General features: G+C 43.7%; 1 protein-coding gene across 1 annotated transcript in view; it reads right to left on the reverse strand.

The window, feature by feature from the left end:
- Window positions 1-23,128, reverse strand: part of CACNA2D2 (calcium voltage-gated channel auxiliary subunit alpha2delta 2) — a 226,879-nt gene that overhangs the window by 179,855 nt on the left and 23,896 nt on the right. The gene's annotated exons all lie outside the window — the stretch shown is intronic.

Genomic DNA, 23,128 nt, shown 5'->3' on the forward strand with positions numbered 1-23,128 from the left:
TAAATACAGAAGATAGAGGTACTTTGGCTTTTCTGCTCACTCAGACACCCAGGCAGAGGGTCCTGGGCAGCTCTGCAGCCTCTGGGTTGCAGCCACTCACTCAAAGGCATTCACGTACCCTGCTGGGGTATGACAGCAGTACTCCAGCCTGTAACATGCTCGCCTCTTCACCTACCCTTGGCTCCAAACCCATCCCTATCCCACACAGATCCCAGATTGAACCACTTGCCCAAGATCAGACAGGAGTCCTACCAACGCACAGCATGCACCAACTCTCAGCTCAATGCCTTCAACCCCAAAACATCCCCTCACATGCTGTCCTTTCCCAGCTAATCACCCCCATGACTTGACATCGGCACTAGAATTTCGATTTTACGCTGTATTTGAGAGAGAACACGTTCTGATAACAGCAGCCAAGCCCAAGACAACACAAATTAAACCCCTGTCCAAACAGACGCAAACCTCTCCCCTCTGCTCCTCTTGCAGCAGAGGGATGGCTGCAAGGGAGGGAGGGAAGGCAGCTCGCTCTGCGCTGCCTTACAGCCTCCCCAGGGAAGGGAGGCAGGCTGCCAGGCAGGGGGGCGCAGGTCTTCAGCCTGTAACTGTGCAAACACTAATGCTGCAAAAGCTAATTTTACAGAGTTCCACTCTGTGGACTCATCTTTGTCCCAGGATTCCTCAGCCTGGGAGATTAGCAGTTCAGAGATGGAGAAAAAGAAGTTATTTTAAAATTCAGCATAAACTCGCTTGGACTCAATGAGCAAGTCAGTTTGGGAGGGTGGGGATGGGTGCAGGAGGGAGGGCTCAAATAAATGAGAAATAATTGAAAGACTCAGAAGAAGAAAGAGCATATCTGCCACCCTAGAAAGCTCAATATTCGCCTTCATTTTTATTCTCATCTTCATGCCTCTTTGCAGCTTACTTTCTATCCTTTCCAAGTTTTCCCTGATCTCCAAACAACATTCCTGTCTCTAGCTGTGTTTAACTCCCTATCCACCAACCTCCAACCATACTGGATATATGCTACCATGCCACAGGCTCTCTGACGGTTTTCTTGAGCCCATCGCTGTGATGAGGCTATCCAGCCTGCACAAGAAATCCCCACAGTGAGCATGTCGTCTTCTGCAGGTTCTTCCGACCCCCACCACCAACCCCATCAGTACCTACTTGGACGTCCCAGACGTCCTCAAATTTCAATCTCCGGTGTATTTATCCTTGCAACACATTGGAGAGGGATGGAGGGAACTGCTGTGGGAGGAAGATTACAACTTAAAAGCACAGTTCCTTGAAGGCAGCCACACACGATGCCCCATGCCTGAGCTCTCCAGACGCAACAGCAAAACCTTAGTACTGCAGCACACCTGAAGCTCGATTCCTCCTTGCAAACGAATAACACAAGTGCCAACAGCAGCTCACACCCATCCAGCCTGCACAAGCAAGGCTGTACCCGCACATGCACACACTTGCAGCAAGGGAAAGACAACAGAGAAATGGCTTCAGCAGGAGTTCATTACACTTGTTTATCTTCATTTTGCCTGTAACAGATGAACAGTATAATGGCTTTGGCTTTCCTGGATGCCACAAACCCAGAAACATCCTAATGAAAAATAAATGTATTTACAGGGAGACGTCAAAACAGCCCAAGACAAGTCAAAGTAATGTGCCTGCATTGGGAACGAGTGCTTTTATTTCATCGCCCCTCCATGGCCTTCAAGCAGATCACGCAGCAGAGAGAGATAAATATTTTAAATAGCGACACTTCAGCGATGCACGGTTGTGCAAGACAGGGAATAATTAGAAAATAAATTACTTTTTTTTAGCACGATAATTCCAAATGTTGAATGAATTAGATTACTTGACAAACTCCAGACCCATTTCAATATCAAGGGTCCTATCCAAGGATATACAGGGAACCAGGCCTTCAAAAGAAGCCAAAATACAAATAAATGCAGCTTAGAGAAAGTGTTTAAGATCTGCCTGGCAACCTCCATAAATCTAAAAGATGGAAGGTTTCTTCTGGCCTCATACCAACAGTTTGGTCTAAAAATAGGTTAATCTTCCCGAGAGCAGAGGAGCATCATCAACACAACACACGGACTGTATGCACATACCTCCTGCCCCCTACAACCACACACCGGCTGCCCTGGGCAGGCACAGTCACATGGGTGCACAAGGGCTGTTGAACTTACTAATTAATAGCCAAATCCCCTTCCTTAATCCACCCTGTGGAAGTTCATGGTGCCGTCAGCCGACCTGCTGCACTGAGCAAGGAGAGTTGTTGTGATTACTTGGAACAGTCTCTCCTTGCTTCATTTTTTGGAAGACCATTTACGTAGATGCAAATGTGTTTTCCCCCAATCCTGATTAATTATACAAATGTATGGCTATACAGGTTGTGATGAATATGCACAGGCACACTTTATTGTTGTGCTGACAGAGTATATTGCTTATTTGGGGAAAATAGTGAGGTTTTCACTTGTTCCAGTAAAGAGGATTATATAATCTCTCCTCCCTTGTCCCCTCTCTCTTTGTCTGATTTCCGATTTAACTTGTTGGATGGTTTTATACCTGACTTACACAGACATATGGAGACAGTCACTTATCAACTTCTGAAAACCATTACTAGGATGCTTCTAGAGAAAAGCCATTCAAATTCAGGAGAACAGTGCATTAGTCTGCGCAGGGTTGTGTCTTCTCAATGTCACTGTGTGGGCTATAAAGACACAAGTGTACCTTCCATGCAGGCACACAAACCAGACATTGCTGGCTGAATTGTTTCAGGACCTGCTAAACAAGCTATGAAGCCAGGGGCAATTTTGCCCACCAGAAGCTTTCTGTTACAGTAAATATATGTTATGATAGAGCTCAGCAGGAAGAGTACTCTCCAATTTAAACATGAGAAAACCCATACAAATCCTAAGGACATGTCATTAGTGTCCGTCCGTCCGTCCATCCCCCCCCCCCCCCCCCCCCCAATCATTAAAAAGCAGAGCAGGCATATCAGTAATTTCGGATGAAAAATTTAAAAGCAACTGTGCAAGAACACACCTGATGAAACCAGGGAATCTGATGTTTTAACAGTAGACTGGAAAGAAAAGTTAGCAATATTGACAACCTGAAACACAATGAAACCATCCAAAAATTAAATTGTGTAGTAGTTACGTAATGTAAGACTTTTTTTAAAAAATATATTTTATGTTTTGAAATATGTCACTTAACTTGGGTTCTTAAGCCTCACTCATGATTGTTATGTTTTGGCTTAATACTATTAAAAGAAGTGAGAGTAGGAACTTCCAGTATGAAGATAACAATGAAGTAACCACAGTTAATTATAAAAATAAAATTAAGAAGTTGAACTCTCACATGATTCAATGGATTCTAACAAGAGTAGAAGAATGCTATTACTTTGCAAGAGGGCAGAATTGAGATTTCTTTTGTTTTTATCCAAGAACTCCTTAGTCTAACAGAATTATACATTGTAACAGGCATTCTTAATTGTGCAAATCCTGGGTTTAGAACTGACCCTTGGAACTGCAGATGCTCTGTTCAGATTGCACTGATTTGTACACTGAAACATCATTCACCTTAGCACAGTATTTCCCTAAAGGGTAGCCCTTGTTTTCAAAATTATTAAAAAAGTTATCAAGTAGCCCAAGGAGGAATTTGCAATGTAGTATTTGTTAGCACTTTGAAGTTAAGCATCAATCTCAAGCCATTTAAAAAATGCTTTTAAAGGCAAAGCTACTAACACATAAAAGCTGGGGGAAGTAACAGCAGCATAAAAGCTGAATTTGCAGCTGTTTTGTACCACAAGAACAGCTGAAGTGAACTCATGAATCTGGCCTTTAATTTGTAATTGATTTTATGACTTCGCAGTGAGCAGAGAAACACAGGTCTCTATGTAGGAGGAGACCAGGGAGAGATCAGTCCTCCAGACTCGACACTTTTGTGTTTCCAGAGCTCCTCACCCAGCTCTGCAGCCCCTGCCCACTGCTGCCAGGGCTTGCAGTGGGGCACAACAGCTCTACCTTTAAAGATCCTGGATATGTGACCCACCACTCTACAGGCAGTCATGGCCCACACCTCATCTGCATCAGCCATGAGTCATTAGAACAAATGCATTGCACAAAAATTACTAGTAGAAGAGGTCTAGTGTAACTTTAGACCCCACTTTGTAGGTGCTATGCTGCTGACTTAACTTTGTTGTATCCGAGTAATTAGATACAACAATCTTTAATAATTTAAGCAAAGTATGACCTGGTTGCCTCAAATACAGCCTGTATCAAGCTTTCAGTAACAGCTATGGAATTTTTTTTTTTCATTACCTTGTCATTACTATCATTTGGAACATAGAGACAAACTAAGATAGATTCTTGAAAAAACCTGATGATTAATAATCAAGCTTGTCCAGATTTGCTCATAGACTTTCAGAAAATTCCTTCACCCATAGTCTTAAGTACTACAAACTTGGATGCTGTGCTATATTTTCACATTAAAAAACCCCTATGAACTTAGATTTAAAATTAAATACTTCTAATTCCCCATAGTTTTGGTACAAGGAATCACCACCACCTGTAGCTGTTGGCTAAAGCTTTGTAGTGAGAGGGTGAAGTCAATGCTAGGAACTATAGTGCCAAGGTGGTTTTTATTTATTTATTATTTATTATTTATTTATTTTTTATAAATAATATTATTTATTTATTACGTATTTATTATTTTTATAAGTCACTACCAGCCTTCAGTCCCTGGTGCTAGATGCAGAGTGTACCAGTAAGACACTAAGAGATTTGGTCCTGCTGACATCTATCAACCATCACAGGTTTGTCGGAGCTGGCAGCATGCTTTGTTCAGGACACAGGGAAAGCCTGGGAAGAGTTGGTCTGCCTCCTCCTGCTTTAAACGAGTGAGGTATAAATATAGAAGCCTTGGAAAGGTGCCTCGAGTTTGCTGCATTTCAATTGCCATAACAATTAGATTATGATCCTTATTTACCCTCATTGACAATGTAATTGAGTTTGGTCAGCTGGATCCCTTCCCTTCCCTTCCTAGGGGATGACAGATGGGTGACGCAGCCCCAGGTCTCCCAGGAAAGCAGCAGAGTTCCAGCTCTGGCTGATACCCAGCCATCTCCAGGCCCTTCCCCGGGGCAGTTTGGACAATTCCTGTTGATCCACCACTTGCCAAGACCCTCTGGCTGCAGAAATTACAGCTGTGAGCTGCTCTTCAGAAGAGGTGGCAGAACAGATGCAAGAATAATTCCCCTGCACACCACGGATGTGACACCTGAATGCTACAACCTGAATGCTACAACCTTCTGTTGACCTGGAGCAAACAAAAGGTTGGGGATGAAGAGAATCCCCCATCTCTCGGTTAACTCAAGTGCCATGGAATTCCTCTGACTGGTCTAAAAGCTATCTAGATTTTCTAGACAAATGGACAGACAGGCTGGAGAGCTCTAGATGACAAATAAAAGAAATTATCTTCCACCAGAAACATTGGAGTTGCGTTTATAATGAATGGGTGGGGTGGAACAGGGGTAAAGATGGGGTTTGAGGTGGCAGAGGAAGATTTGAACAAGAGTTCTAATATTAGAGAAGACTTGTTCTGCCATGGTTTAGGGTGTCTCAATATTTAACCAAAAGATCTTTAGGTAAATCCAAAGCATGGAAAAAATAAGCAGGAAAAAGCAATGACAAATGCAATCAAGCAGTCATAACTCGAAATCCAACAGTCTCCTCTATGAGGCATTATTCTATTACAGTATCACCTATATAGCACAAAAGATGCAAAGAAAGAAAAGTAGGAGTAACATGATTCCTAAAACACCTCTAGACATCTCAAAGCATCAAGTTGCCACCCAATAACAGTCGGTGTCAGGACAGGAGAAATGAATAGCAAATGATTCACTGAGGAGATAATGCCAGGACCAAATGCAACAAGCTTGAGACTGTAGGTACCACAGTTGAATTCTGTTGGACAACAGACATATATGAGCAGGAGCCACCAGTGAGAATCAAAGGATACTGGGGCAACCATTACTGTACCCCTCCTCTCCCTTCTGCTCCCAACACTGCAAATACCATGAGCAGGAACAGCAACTGCAATCTGAAGTACCCTCAGCTCACAAATGCAATGCTCAGAGGAGGACATATGAGGGAGATGACAAACAAAAACCTGCTATAAGGGGTAAGGGAGAAACTAGGAGGAACACTACACATTTAGAAGAGAACAGCTCTGCAACAGACACTTATTATAAGAGCATGGCAAAATAGATGGAAAGAAAGAAATATGGCAAATATTCGACAGCACATACAAGCAGCCCTAGAGATGTACCAGAACAAATCCAGAGGAAGAAATTATTACATATAGCTAACAGAGGTCCACATTAGGAATGTTATCACAAGAAAGATTACCTCTGTCAAAGCCAACCCCTGGAGACCTTCTTAGGCTAATGTTTGTCCTCAACAGCTGCTCTTAAGGTCCTTATGAAATAGGGACACCTTTTATTATGGCACTGATTTTACTTCTGCTCAGTCTTTCATGAGAAAAATAACTAAAACACAAGCAGACCACAACTAGAAGCAGCTTACACCTTAAACCCCTGTTTAGAAGCTTGGGGAAGGGGGGGGGGGGGGGGGGGGGGGGGGCGAAGATTTAATGTGATTTTTCCAACATTTGCTGGACCTCTATGAAAAGCATTGTAATAGCACACAAGAAGCTGAAACGAGAAATCTGTCAAAATGTACTTTTCTATGAATACTAGAAAAGTAGTACAAAGCCCTGTTGTGCCCAAAGTTTTTCTTTACTTTCAGTTCAGGCTAATTTCTACCTATTGAGTGTCAGCTTCAAAACATGAATTACAAAACGCTCACAGTGTGCTTATTTTTTTTGTTTCCGCTTAAGAATAACCAACAGTGTGTGCTTTGTCCCTAGATTTTTCTGCAGCAGGTGTTACTAACATTCATCAAATGTGAATTCAGAAATCCTCACCATGGGAGGGAAATCCATCAATATATTTCTACTCCAGGATGATGCACAGCCATCAATGACCTACCCAGGCTCACAGAATAGGCTCAAGACAGAGACAGGACCCAACCACAGACATCCTGACCAACTACCTTCTACCTGAGTCACAAAAGTCTTTCCTCCCTTTTACAAGCAAATCAGCTCAGGTTTGTGCCCTATCCAGACTAACAAACTTCACAGATCTACTGATCCAGAAATAAATTTTCTATTCATCATGAAATCCTAAACCAAATGCCACACAAAGAAAAAAGGTCAAAAAACCAAGTGTGATGTGTGATTTCTGTAGATGCAAGTGGCTTACTTGGATAACGAATGGCCCAGAAAGCTCTACAATATCCTCATGCCACAGAAATGCTCAGATAACTGTTTCTGTCTACCTCATTACAGCAATAATAGGAAAGTCACTATGTGATTTTTCTCTTCAGTCTATTGCAAGGTTAAAGCTAGCCACAAAGTTTAGACCAGGATGTTGAGGGCTGTTCAGATGAAAGTCTTCTGTTCATTTCAGATTTGGGCTTGAGCACAAGTATTATACACTATGTAACAGTAAGAGATTGATTTTTTTTTTTTTCTGTACGATAATTTCCACTGAAGAACAATTTTTGCTTTCTGATGAAATATATGATGCTATCCGATGAACTATCATTGGTTCCCATAAAACAGCAATTCAGCATGGAATATATTATTTGCAATTTAACAGGGAACTACACTTCTTTAAAGGTTCTTGTTTTGGTTTTCCTTTTTTAAACCAGTCAGCGAGACACTTCTAAATGAAACAAATCTTGTTAATGAGAAACTCAAGCTGGAGAAAAAATTCTACCCTTCTGGATTTTAATATAAACATGCTTCTCTTTCATGAATGTCCCCCCAGTTTTCCCCTGTCCATTTTCAAAAGGATTCATGCAGATGCTTGCACTCTGGAAATGCTAGAACACATTTAAATGGTGGATGGACAGCTATTATCACCATCAGTATCTATACAACCAGCAATTTTGGTAAATCTAACCTACAGCCCCAAAGCATTGCTTTCTTTATCACAGGTATTTTTATTCTGTTCAACATCAAGGTGCTGAATGACTTACCTGTTGATTTTCCTTCCACTGAAGCACAGCATGTAAAGTAATCCAGTGGAGAGAAGACCTGATGGATTATCAACCCAAACTGCCTACAGTCTCTTTCTTTGTTTTGGACTTGGCCACGTGAGTGCAGGAGATCCTATGCACAGAGGGCTGCAACTGAGGCACGGGAAAGAGCTGCTGTGCATATGGCATTAAAGCATTGCCAGAGAAACCCAGCAGCTGAAGCTAAGAATTCCGCTTTGCCCTTAAAACACGTTTGGAAGTTATTTTCAGATGGCTTTTTACAGGTTTGTTTATTAATCCAAGTCATATAGTAAGCTGCTTTTGCAAATACTTCAGCTTACCCATATTGCAGAGTATGGTTCCTGGATATTCATGAACTGAGTGACAAGGCTTTGGAGATGCCTTCTGTAGTGTCACATAAGACCATCTCTACCACCTAAACGAAGAAATCCACAACTAGAAGCTGGCACACTGGTCTTGCCAAAAAACCCAAACAACAAACCAAAAAAACAAAACAAAACCCTCACACATTTCACATGAAGCAACCACAAGTGGACTCAGATAATATCAACCTGTAGCTTTATTTGCACAGGTGGAGCTTGTTCAATTAAGTGCACAGACAAATACATTCAGTGTTAACTGCGAAAATGTTGGGGCACCACAAATTCAAGTATCTAACTTCCTCCACTTCCAGCACAGCAGTGGCACTTGGGAGAAAGCTCATAGTCAAATAGAAATACAGTATCTGCAGTAAAATACATACAAAATTACCAGGAAAGTAATTGCTTTTGGTATAAATGGCCTTCTTCAAAGTTTTCCCTAGCATAGAAGTCCCTTCAAAAAGAACAAGAATGAATTTACTGCATGTGAATTTATTCAAAGCTAGTAGATTCAGTATAATGAAATCCTCCTAAGTAAATATCTGATAAAGAAGCAAACACTTAGCACTTGACCCCAGGAGCTGGGATTTCTTGACACGCGGCTGTAATGCAAAGCAGCAGGAACCTCAGGACTGCTGGCACAGAGGAGTCAAGCAAGGAAAATCTCAGAGGGCTTGACTCCCAGAAGGCACAGAGGCAGATGGCACAGCGCACAGAGCCATGCAGGGACCCAGACAGCCCACACCTCTGTTCCCAAACTGACTGAAACTACCAGTGCTACCAGAAGGTGTTGTCTGCGAGGGACTCCAAAAGCTCCCTATCTCACAATCCATGCTGTGCTCTTTGCCCTATGAGACCCTGCATGCATCCAGAATGATGATTTTTTGCCAGGTTTTCCCCCAGACTTTTGTCCTGTTGCCCTACATGAGCAGCAGCACACTTCGGTTTTCCCTACACTGTTAGATGTTCTTGTGAGAAGAACTTTATTAGTCTGGTAAATAAGAGAGGAAAAGAAGGTGCCATTCAGTTGTGTCAGAGGCTCTTCACTCCCGTGACACTTAAACCTGTCCAGATCATTGTCCCTCTGTTCCCAGATATCCCACTGCTCAGGAGCTGAAGGGCCTTGTCCTTACGATGGGATTCCCTCTGCCATGGATCCTCCCACATTCCAACTTCATAGTGTCATGCTCATACTACTGTTCATACAACAAACACTGCAGGAGTCCTGTTGGTTATGGGTGATAGCTGGGTGGCAAGCCCTGCTCCTGCAGAAATGACTGAGACCAAGGGACAAACTTGTGGTGACCACTTCCCACTGTATGTATGATATGTCATAGAAGATGAAATGCAAAAGCTGTCTGAATTCATATTATCTCTGCATACAGCATGTCGCTTAATTGCCCAGAAAAGCCTCTTGGAGAAGCATATGGGAAGTTTTCCCATGAAAAATGACACCACTCAAAGTCTTTTCTAGCTAGAAACCACTCAACAGTATCTATCACTACTGACATCTGGGCCATAAGCTTCAAAGCAGTTAATTTACAATTTTTGCTACAGCCAGTTTCCTATAGACATTGATACTCAAAGTAGATAATTGTTATGCGAGAAAGCAGAATCATCAGAAGAGGAAAAAGGTAAAGAAGAAATGGATGCAGTAATTTCAGAGAGCAATGCTGCTGCTCCATTCATCAACTCTGCTGGCACTCAGGCCACCGTCACTTCTAGTGCCAACCTTCGACCACCTCTGTCTGTAAGAACATCCACAGTCTGACCCTCCTCCCGAGAGCTGGTGCCCATTTATCTCCCTCCACGTGACCTCACATCAGACAGGTGGGATGGTGCAGTTCCACAGCGTGGAAGCACCACCCTGCCATGGACCTCATAGGCAAGTGTTTCTCCTACAGTACCCAGACCTGATAAAGCTGCATTTCGGATCACTAAGGATCCCCTCTTTGGCCTCCCACATTACTGGGCTTTTCAGGCACTGCTTCTACAAGCTATTCTACAAGATACTGCAATGCTTCTACAAGCTATTCATGAAGAATCACCAAGACAAGTCCCCAGCTAGGTTCCAAGCCAGAAAAAGAAAGCCTGTGTGTATATTTGTTGGTACAACTGCAGATCACCTTTAGCTCCAAGCTCAGCTTCTCAGCTGTGCTAATTAATTGCTTAAGGAGTTCTCACCGTGAAGCAGAGTGAGCAGCCATCCACACTCCTCCACTCGCTGCTGCAGTCACATTACCTGCTCTGTCTCAAGGACCTACTAAGGCTGGTCTCCCCATCTGTCCCTTTTACAGACACCACAAACCCCTGCTCCATCTTGGCAAGCGATAACTGTAAAGAGCCAGTTCACAGCAAGACTTTAGAAGCAAATGCTTCCCCTGTCCTTATGGCTTCCCCATCTCTGTCACCCCAACAATTATCAGGAGTTTCAATCTATCTGCAGACTTTCTAACTATACCAACAGTCCTGGGGCAAGGCTGGTTTCTTAGCCTGGTGTCCCACCTCTGTTTGGCACTTGCAGCTACCAAGAACACACACAAGGACCTTAAGACTGTCTGCCTAACACACAGCATCCCTCAGATACTCATTTACTGAATTCAGAGTGTTTACCCCTACCATACCCACAGAAGTTTTACAGTGACAGACAACAGAAAAACTACTAAACGCCAAAAAAATCTGTTGTGATAAGGCCCCTAGAAGGGCTGAGTAACTCCATTATATCATTAGTCTGTGAATCCCTTCCTCTATCCTTTCCAGTAGCCCCAGTACTCTCTTCAGTCCGTGAGGCTAGGACCTGTGATAACCCTAATTCTACAGGCTAAAAGCATATGGTTTCCTCCACTAACACCATTCCTGGGGATGCCCACAGACATTAAGACCTGTAAAAAGATTCCACAGCCCTATCAAGCAGGGCATGGCCCAGAAATCACATGCCACTTAACAGGCTGACAGGTGGACACCCCACATAAAACTAAAAACGACCCTATTTTGTGACTGCATCAGGGCAGTAACTAGCTTCTGTTTAAAAACTGCTACCCTCATTTCCCAGACTTGCCTTCAGAGTCATATGAAGAACACTGCTGATTATTTTTTAAAGGTGAACCAACACTAATATAAACTTGACAGTCTCTTAATGACTCCCATCAGCAAGTTTGCACAGAGCAGACCAGTGACCTCAAGCCAGTGGCCGACTGAAGGGCATCCACATTGCTGCAGGGACAGTCACCCCCAGGGCTATGCACCGCAGCACACCTTTCACATAGAGAGCTCTTCTGCCAACAAGAATGGCTGTAACTTCCACTGGATATCAGCATATGTTTTAGAAATGAATCAGATTGTAACCAATATGTTAGGAAGACAGGCCAGACTCCTGGAAGAGTGAGGCTAGGAGATGGTTTCTGCTAGCAGAGTGCCTTCAGTTTGAGTTTGCATTGAAGTTGTTTTAACTACAGCTGCGATGAAAAATGCTTCCTTAATACTGTTTTGCAATACCAGTAGAAGCCTGACTCCTTATTGAGTTGTGTGAGCAGAAAGGCCAAGTCTAGAAGTGCTGAAAAACTGCAATTCCCTACCCTCCTTTGGGATGCTGCAGGTCAAGGTGGAAGTACAATGGCAAGTACATTTGCCCTGATGCTGCATTTGCTCTGTGGGTAAACAGAGACCATCTACTCCCTGGGCTGTCATTCTGGCATCTTTCATGACCACTAAACTCTCTTTTAAAAGAAAAAGGAGGTTTTATTAGAAAGTTAGTAGACGATCCAAATGTCAGAGTGAAAAATCCAAAGGAAGGTTAAGGATTTTTTTTTTTTTTGATACAGCTGCACTGGAGGTGAATGAACACCAGAGCGTTTTGATTTCCTGCCTGGTTTCAATAAATGTTGCACTCCCAGGCACCCAAGGGACTGCTGTGGTTTGTCAAAACCAATTAATTTTCTTCCACAGAATGCTTCAGGCACCTCAAAATGTCGTTCGAGAGCTAGCAGACATCTAAGGAGGAGGCAAAGCTAGCAATCAGCTGCTGCTCGGTCTCTGCACCAGGAGCACAGCCCTCCAAACTCACACCAACGGCAGAGGCAAGGCAAGAACGAAGGCATATCACCTGGTCACGGGAGAGAGCTGAGGGCAGAGCCGAAGAGAAAATGCCATGTGTTATAAACCTTGTGAATACAGACAAGAAGCTGCCACTTGTAAAACACACCAGAAATAAGTTTCCTAAGGGAGAATTCAAAGCTGAAAGTTTGACTCTCACTTGCATTTCCTAGGATTCATTGCTCGGTGCTAATAGCTGTCGTAATGAGCCAGAAGTGACACACTGAACAGCTGTTATTAAAGAAGACATTTGGAAGATAAGCCCTGGAGTTTGGATTCACAGGTTCCCTCTCCAGCCCTCCATCAGACTCACTGTGCAGGGTAACGATTTCCCTCACCCAAGCCTCAATTTACCTACTTACAGTGGACAGATTGTTATGTTTTCCTTCTCTTCTGTATTGAGATGTGAGAGCACACTTGTTTGCAAGTAATTTTAATAATCAGCCATGAAATGCACTAGATGTAAGCACGGTATTACAACGCTATGATTTCTTTCTCAATGAACACCAAGACACTGAGAGTTTAAGAATACACTGGCACTCTCATTCTCAAAATCAGACATATACAGTATTGATGCTAAGAATACTCTATGTATATACCTCATATCAAATAATTATCACTGGATGTTGAGTAGCCAACCTTACCCCTCTACAAAACGCAGGGATGGACACTGATGTTTTCCTTGCATGCTAGCACTCTGCAAAAGGGGCAGAGACAAGACAGAATTTTAACCAATTCATCTTGAGTACCGTGGGGTCACAGGCAAATCCCTGCTAGAGCAAGAATGGGAAACAACAGCTGATGTTCCCAGCAAGCACTAGAGTGAAGCCCAGCTTATTCACAATACCCAGAGGAAGTGGGAACCAAGGCTCCTCTAAAGATCCCAAGTCCCTAATCTCAGGTCCAGTGTCATCCTTACTGGACCACTAACAAAAACAGAAACAAAACTTCCAAAATTCAAAATGACAGCACGCTGAGCAGTAAAGCGAGCTTTACAGTGTAACAAATCTTTAGAAGAACAAGGAATAAATCTACCTTTCTTTTTCTATTCACCAACCAGGGTATCTTCAATGACCTACTTGTTTTTAAGACTAATCCAACGTTTACCATTACAAGCTTCTTTGCTCCTCAAGTCATATAGACCCCCTGCTGTCTCCTCCTTCTCTATTTACCTGGCCTTACAGTCACAGCAGGGAACTGAAAATCTGCTCCCTGCCTCCTAGCTACAAGCAAAGGCTTCGCTTGGGCATCCAACAGATGATAACTAATGCTACTGCTTAAACAATCTCTGGAGTGGCTCCTCTGACACATGCAGACATCCAGTCCCTGCCACCAGTCCAAGACACATCACCCAGGCATTTCGGGAACTGCCCTGATAGAAATAGCCATGCCTCATTCACAGCATCTCTTTGCACAGGCAAATCTAACATTTCATTCAGACAGGATTTTTCTCAGTGCTCTTACTATTGAATATTTATACTATGGTCAGTGTCCAAAAAGCATGACACTACTGGTTATGGTAGGTACTGAATAAACACACTAAATCTGTCTTGGATGGTTATAGGTGTGAAAGGTCAGTTAGAAAAGGGAAAAAAGTCAGTAAAACCTGAAGCCCAGTGAATAATTGAATCACAAGGACCAAATACAAATATAAATCCCAAAAAATGAAACACAGAAATCCTCCAAAATATATCAAAACGAAGAGGAGATGCTCCACACGTGTCAGTTGGTATTGATCAGCCTGAGAGCAACAGAAGGGAGAGGAGAATCCATAACCATTAGCATCACCTTCCTGCGACAGTTCCTCCTTAGCCTGTTCATCTTCCTTTCTCCCTTCATTCCTTCTGCTCTGGATATGAACTCTCAAACTATGAGAGAGCCTGGCTTTTCCCTAAGACACAAAAGAGTGTGGAGTTTCTCAAACTCATTGTATGAAGCATCAAAGTAAGCTGCAAAGGATACAAATGTTGGAAAGCCACAGGTCCCTAAAGGTTACCAAGATCTGGAGCCTTCCAAAAGGCAGTTCTTCACAAAAGCAGAGCCATCTCTTTCAGTAAAGCAACAGCAAACTGCTGCTTTAGCCATAGCACAGGTCCTCAGGCTCCAATATAAGCAGATCATCTGGACTTCAATGAGGAAGGCGAGGCTGATCTAATCATAGAATCACTCTCTCCCTCCCTTACAATAATATTTTACCTCTAAATAATTAAAAGGAAATAAGTACCTATAAAACCAGCAGAATCATTGAAGGCCAATAGGTCAGCATAGCTGGGTGTTTAAAATAAGGGGCCCATTCAAGTTATTCCCATCAGATGTCAAAGGTGATCTGTTGTAATGAGAAACAATAAATATGCTCACTTAACATGCAAGCTTGCAGCTGCAATTTACCAGGTTGAAGCCACACTAGAACATAAAACCCACAACTGTGCCCTTGAGAAGTCACCTCCACTGTGTTCTCCCCACCCTCCCAAGCCCTCCTGCGTTTCTACATACAGAACAAAGGAGATGTGACATCTTATTGCTTCCTCCATACAACAGCCCTGAGTATCAAATGACAGTTTCCTTCTTTCAGCCTTTTAGTACAACTGCGTATTTCAGTGCTGGCAGTTGCAGGCTCCTCCACAGTCCAGTATCTGGAAGTGATTGATCAGCTGCAAGAAAACCAGGATTCAGTAGTGATTCAGTTTGCTTGACAAACCTACTGGGAAGAGAAATGCAAACTCCACAGCATGCAGCATTTCAAGTTGAGGGGGCACTTACAGCCTACAAATAATATTTAAAATCTGAAACTATGATGGAATACATATACATATTTTTCTATTGTTTTGTATCTTGATCAGTGATAGAGTTACATTTTTGGTTACCAGCTCTGCTCACTGGAGACTGAGTCCCAGGCTCTATCAATTCCCCTGTGAATGTAAAGGAAAAGAACCATCTGGAGAGAATAATAAAACAATTAACTTTCCATTAAAGAATAATCTATGTATGTTTTTAAGGAGGCAAACTTTAATGATTTCCACCTAATTATTCATCCCACATTCTGGCAGGGTTGGTTTGGATTTTGTCTTGTTTTGTTTTCAAATGCAATCTGAAGGTCATGATTTAAGCTGGAACAGACGTGAGGACCACACAGGCTCCTTCAGCCAGGGGCAGGACACCTAGCTGAGGGAGGTTTCTAGAAATGTCGACCAAGGTCTCATTGGTCCCATGGATTCATAAGGCTGTGTAATGGCAACACCATCAATTGTAGGAGTTTCACTGAATATTCATGAGTATCTTACAAACACAGTTGTTGACAGGCTTCGTACATCAGCTATGTGTTTGGACACAAAGTGCAGAGCAGCACACTCAGGAGATGCATGCACCTGAACATCAGTCTGGTGAATGGTGGGCTCATTTAACTTGTCACTGACAGCAATATAAATCAGAAATGACTCCATAAAATTCAATGGCAGTCCCCTCTGATTTTGCTAACTCACCAACTAGCTGCAAGTGTATTATCTTTATGAAGTAATTCTGTAAAGTGAAAAGGTTCAAAGCAAGGGCTTTAAGGACTATTACTATGCCTGTTACCCTTCTAAACACATACCCTCTAAGGACCTGCTGACTGTACACATGACTGAGAACTGTCCAGGCGGCGCCACACATTCATTATGCAGACCTGCTCAGCTTAACCACCTGCCTCAGTTTCCCAGTGGATAATACTAATGAGCCAGCAAGCATGTATGCCTGCACTTCATTCCAGTTTACACAGTGCTTTCCAGACAAGGCTCTCAAGCATTTGGAAAGGACCAAATATAGTTTAAGCTAAAATTAACTGGAACATAAATGCCAGAATTCAACCACTGGGATCATTCCTCTGGAAAACCTACCTGGGACTCTGGGCTTTCCAGCATGAGAACTCGCACACTAAAGAACTGGTAAATAGTGAGGCAGTGCCCAGACAAATCTTTACTACTATTTATTGACTGAATGATTGAGATCAGGCTCTGTGACATAGTGCAGGCAAGTTTATCCCTCCCACCCTGCAAGCTGGTAAGTTTTACGATCTGAAAAAGTCATTTAAAAAAACCCCATAAACCTGGCACACAAACTAACAAACCAGTCACACCTGAGTCCTGCTGGAAAAATCCCTGCCTCAGCTTTCAAATGTTGCAGAACATTTTCACTCACAGCTTCTGCATAAATGAAGCAACTTTTGAGTCTAAAAGTCTAAGGCATTTTAGCCTCTGAGACTTCTAGCCTGCTCTTCCCCTACAACTGTAAAAGCCTGTCTTTCTCCACTAAATACATACATACACACACACAAAACCACATACATATATATATATGCACACCCTGATCTCTCAAAGCAGGGCTCCTGCATCTGCCAACAGGCTGTACACTGCATCGGCACAATGGCTCTGGTGCAGGATCTGCACCACCCACTGAAAAGGATTTAGCAAGGGGTGCTAACGTCACACACTGAGCAGCCACATACAGCTATAAATTATTCATACACATTACTCTAATTATGCAAATGTACTAAAAGCTGGAGCATATGTTTCCCTGACATCTCCCAGTACAGATGCAATATGGTTCTAGTAGAGAGAAAGACTGAAAAGTAAGACGATGGGTGTAAGGGGGCTAACAACAGCAGACACTGGCCCAGGCAAAGGGTGGCAGAGGACCTCCCTTCTCCCACCAAGCCGCTGCGAGGCTAAGGACATTTAAATGCTCCTCCTTGGTAATATATTGTTGGCTTTGCACTCAGCACTGAACAGAGTGCTGAGGCTGCTGAATGGCCCAGGCAGATTAAAATAAACCCAAGCAGTTTGGAACAGGAATGTGTTTATCTGGCATCGCACACTTCCTCTTATCAAACATGAGGAGCAGGGGAGGGCACAGCAATGGTGTGCGGAAGCAGGCTGTGTGCACACTGGTAGGAGAGGGGGAGGGAAAAGGGGGGAGGAACAGCAAGGATCAGACAGATAATGCATGAGCTTGGGAACCAAGAGCATGGGGCTCTTAGAACCATCATCTCACTGGGGTACAGAGGCCATATTCTTGGGTCAGCCCCCAGATGGGCACTAGCTGTTAGGTCCTTTCTCCCTTGCAGCATTTGGAAGAAGGCACGCATTCAGCACTGCTCTAGCATAAGCAGCTGGCTGCGTGTTTTGCTCAAGCTTTGGGCTCAAATTCCCTTTCCTGAATTCTGTTGAGTGCAGTGCAGTCCCTGGGCATCACTGATCTCCCACTCCAGAGGCTGGGGCTGACTCCTCAGAAGGAAAAGGCCAGATGAACTCTGCGATGGTGTTTTGAAGTCCAAACTGTGGATCGCAGTACTAGATTGATTATCAGAAGATTAGCATCTTACTCCCAACTCCGCCACGTCTAAGGACCACATTGCTGTCCTTCTGTAAATGCCCAGTCCATGTGACAGAGCCCTTTGGAAGCAGACGTGCTCCTCAGACACTGAGTGAAGAGCATGGTGCAGGGGGGGTCCAGTTCTCTAGCATAATTAATTTAAAATTCCATAAACACTTTCCAAATTCTCCAGTCCTACTGAATGACCAGGTGAGTTTTTCTCTACTCAGAGAAAACAAAAGAGCAAATTTACCATCATGTAATATCACAGCTACTTGGAAGATTTAGCCTATGTTACTATTATGCCAGTAGTTATCCAAGACCAAAAATGTTGAACAGAAAACCTTGGCAGCTCCTTTGATAAAATCATGCCTTACCTCTGAGTGCTGGCATTACAGAGACTCTCTAGCTCTGTACCAGCAGTCTTGTAAAGAACGCACTCACACAGCCATGTGAAATACTGCAGAGACCCCATCACAGGCGGAGTGCTAGTGACTGCAGTAATATACAAGGTGGATGCCACTTCAACTCTTCAGATCCAAGCCAAAACTCAAAAAATAGTATGCTATTTTTTTTTAAATCCAAGTTCCTGTTTGTGCACAGTTCAACCAGTTCCTCACCCGGGGCTGCCTCATCTCAAGGATGGCCTTGCTTTGAAAACAAGAGGTGATGTATCAGAGAAGCAGCACTGAGCAGAAGAGCCTAGCAAGCTGCTAGTGATGCTGTAAGGAAGAGAAAGGTGGGGACAGCTGCACAGATCCTGGTCCCTCTGCCCCAAGCCCTGGCCAGCAGGATTTGTCCTTCCCTTTCACAAAAGGCCAGATGAATGAACAGCAGCACTTCTGCCAGGCAGAGATGCCAAACTGGCAAAACAAAGCTGGGAAAACAGCACAAGATAACAAGCAAGAATAAAAGACAGACATGAAAATCCACTGAAGTAAAATAATATGTTGATTACAAGGACCAAGCCTAGCCACTTCTGCAGTGCCACATTCAGCAAACCCCTCATGGGCAGCAGGCTGCACCCCAAAAGGCCACAGCACGAGTCTCCCCGTTCCCTGGGCTCATCCTCCTTCCGTGAAGTCACATGTGCTGAGGATCTCACAGCACACGCAGAGGCTGCTGCCTGCCCAGCCCTGCCAGCAAGCTGCTCACCAGGGCCCACCCTGGGCTGAGGTTTGGGGCCATCTGGACTGGGCCCTTTATGGACTGGGTGTTTCCTCGTCACCAAGGCCAGCAGTACCCATATCTTCCAGTCATACGCCAGTGAGGCAGATCCAGACACCATCTCATGACTTCACTCAACAGCCCAGAGGAAAGGGAAGGAGGGTACAACCAGCTTGCCAGACCTGAAGCTCTGTTCACCCAAAGCAGTAAGAGAAGAGCTGGCACAGCGAGGGCCCAGCTCTGCTCCCCACCCTGCCCCGGCCAGCGCCTGTCTGCCAAACAGCCAAAGGCTGCGTCGTCACTGCACAACACCTCTGGGCGAGGGCTCATCCCTGATACTGCAGTGGCCCTCGGGAAAGACAGCCAGAGAAGAGCAGAAAGGAAGACCGTGGAGAAAAGGGATCTCAGCACCTACATCACTTAGCTTTTCTCCCATCTCATTCTGAAAGATCTGGCTTCCTCAGTGACTGTCAGCAAAGAAACAAGCCCATTAACAGGCAGCCACAGATAAAAGTGAGGAGGAGGAGGACGATGACATGGTCTGACCAGCTAGCTGCTCACCTCAGAAGACATAGGATCAAACACAATTTAGGTAACAAGCCAGAAGAGACTTGGAACCTCAGCCTGGCTATCCAGCAAGGGAGTTTTAACACAACATTCAGGGGAGCTGCTCAGTGAGGCACAAAACCCAGCAGCACACACCGTCAGTCCTGCCTGAGTGCCGGCACAGCAGGACACTGGTAGGCTGGGACAGGGCTACACCAGCACGGGAAATACCTCTTGAGCACAGTCTACCCTGGAGAGCACAGCATCTACCCTGGAGCAGGTTTTGCAACACAAAGAACCCATCCAGGCTGGAAACACAACAAATCCATCCACTTTTGACTAAAGTCAACTTTTACTTGTGCCAAAACACTGGAAGAAACAGAAATGTAGTGCAGTGCAGAAAAATGTCAAAACCAAACATTTTTTTGTCCTGAAGAGTGATGAAGAGTCTACCATAGCCAGGAAGTCACTAATAGAAGAAGAATGAAGTCAGGGAGTTGGATTTTTTAGTGTAGTATTCTAGAAATAATTATTTAAAGAATTTCAACCTATTCAGCTATGATTTTAGGGTTCCACATATTGTGCCAGTCAGAGTTAAATTAGCAATGATTTGTGCTCTCAGTTATCTCTGGTGAGCTGCAAGAGAGGCAAGGACAGAGAGGCAAAGCAACATGCCCTAATCTGAGTGCTGGGATTTGTTTTGAGGCATGCCTGGAGCAATGGGCCAACCAACATGATGTTACACCCCACGCATCCAGAGGGATGAATGTTGACTTCACTGGGCAGAGAATCAACTCAGCAAGGTCACAGTCCTCCCTACCGCCCCAAGCCTACAGCATTCAGATATACATGTAGCCCCACCACAGCCAGTCTGACCGATGAGAACATTTGCACTTCAGTTTTTCAAGGTCTGGACTTCAGGAAAGGAGTGAGATGGTACCTCACAACTGAAAGGAGAGCCCCTGGCCTGACACCCCTTTGCAGCTCAGAGCTCCTTGCCCTCCTCTGTAATTGCTACAGAAAAATGCAAAGCATCTGAATGGTGTAAAGCTTGGATAATCTTCCCAGGGGAAGCAAACGAGATGTCTGCCTGTCAACCCTGCAGGAGAGGAGGGAAGCAGGGGCATTTGACATTTAGCACCCCAACTCTAGGAAATGACTGAAGAGTTAAAAGTAAAAATCATTCTTGGGTGGGCAGTACTCCAGCGAGATAAAACATTCAGGAGTGTTGTGTTCCTGGACACCATGTTTCTGACAATAAATTTCATGCCTCATATGCCACAACAGTTATACTATTTCAGTCAATAACCAAAGAACAGGTCCACATCCTTTCACAGCAACCCAAGGAAAAAAATGTTCATAAGTAAACCTGACAAACCTTGGAGGAGGGTATTTTTGTTATTATTTACTAGTCTGTCACTTTGATAGTCAGACTTGAACTGGAAAGGAAAGGTCCATTTCTGCAATGGCACCACCTCCAGTGCTTACAAGTCATAGAGCCATGAGAGCTGGCAGTGGGACCCACAACCTGCACCAAGTTCAGAAGGACCAGTTGGTTCTTTGGTGACACTGGAGCACTTTTTTCCCCCTGCTTCTAATATCACTCCTTATGCACTATGCACCAGAAGCCCTCCTCTGAAGACACTTTGAATCTCCCAGGCTAACATGGCAATCCCAAATAACATCAGCAAGTTTTGGAAAAAAACAGGCTCTACTTGCCCCATTTTTCTCTGTCCTTCCTGCCCCACATGGATCTATTCTTGCTCAATAATAAACCTTCCTGAGAAATCCCAGTGGGTGGGATTCGGTTCCAACTAGATGGATGTTTCAGGTCCACTGCTCTGTCGCCTTCCCTTCTCCCCTGAGCCTGCCTGCTCTGTGCCAGGGTACACCGCAGCTCCCTGAGTTGGTACTGGACTCCAGCACCTGCATCCCAGTTGCAAGCCAGCACAATGATGGAGCAATGTGAGCTGCAAAGTCCAAGTCATGCCCAGGTAGTGCCTTTTACAAGAAGGGAAGCATGGGACCAAGTCCCAACCTCAATAATTAGTTGCTACCCTCTAAATTTCAAGTGTGGCTGAAGCAGAATATGGATTATTTTAAAATCCATGTCTCATAGTGGGTTACAGTACCACTTTATGACATTAAACAGCTCCCATAGGGCTACCCAGATGAACCTGTGTGCAACTGGTGGGCAAGAGGACTCCCTGTGAGTATAGCTCCAAATTGTTTAGGATGAAGCACTCTACTATTTCACAACAGTGAAGTTATGCTAGTTTGCACTAGCAAGTGATATGGTCTTTAAGTGTCATTCACTTGATACAGCATTTATAAACCAAATCTGAACGCCACATCGCAAGTTCTCCCCTGGAGATTCACATACAGCCTTTACTAGTCCTTTCTGATGTTTTAACGGCTGCATGTTGGAATTTTCAGTAGCTCATTTCTTGGCTTCAGGTAGTTTATGCGTTTACCAGATGCAATAATTGTGCACAGTTCCCTCCCTTCACAAGAAGCTTCCAAAACAGATTTCAAAAAAACCTTTCAGTCCTCCTGCAGTCATTTTATCTGGTATGAATCTATTAAAGTAATGCACTGTGTTCTATCTAAGAATTAAACAGAAAAAGTGGGAAGCTCTCTTACCTGTAATTGACTGACTGGCCAATACGAGTCAAGTGCTGGCAAATTGGAGGTGTAATTTCTATTTAATTATGGCATTTAAAAAATTACATTATATACCTATTTAACATGCAAAGGAGCAAAATCAAAGCTAATAAGAATAAATTGTAAGAGAGGACATGTACAAAATGTAGTAGCAGTCTTTTTTTTCATGTGTTCTGCTAAAGAGTATGCTGGTTGTTGTGCCTATGTATTGCCTGGAAAACTTGCATCCTGGGCTCTGCTTCTAAGACCCTGCCAACATGCAAAACTACATTGCACAAATGTGTGGATACAATAAAAAATATTTGTTAAAACCAAAGCAGTATATAGACTTTTCATGCTGCACATGAAGTTTATATAAATCCAGTTGAAATGAATGCAAGCAAAGCCCAGATACACAACTCTAGAGCTCAAATATGAACACAAATGAACAGAGGAGCTTTGAAGAGTTTTGTAAGCCTTCAGTTGAAGTAATTTTAAAATGCATTCAAAAGAAAGTAGTGAAACTTCTGTGTTTAGACAATGGGTTACAACCAATAGTATAAAACATGAACAATTCTGTTGAAGCCAGTATAGCTACTAGTGTTAAGACAGACAGCAAGAGGCCTATAAATCATTGGTATCTGAGAAGAACATGCCACTGCCATGAGAAAACACAATACACCCCATACTTTCTTCTGGGGCAACAAGTTTATCATGCTAGAAAAGCCCATTTTCTTTAGATTAACACCATAACCCTAATTTGAAATTAAAACAGCTAGTCAGCACAATAGTACTGGGAAGAGGAAACAGAGAGGGTCTTAAAGACCCTTAGATCCACAAACCGAA

Source organism: Athene noctua, chromosome 10 (genome assembly GCF_965140245.1).
Source record: "Athene noctua chromosome 10, bAthNoc1.hap1.1, whole genome shotgun sequence".
Taxonomy (NCBI): Eukaryota; Metazoa; Chordata; class Aves; order Strigiformes; family Strigidae; genus Athene; species Athene noctua.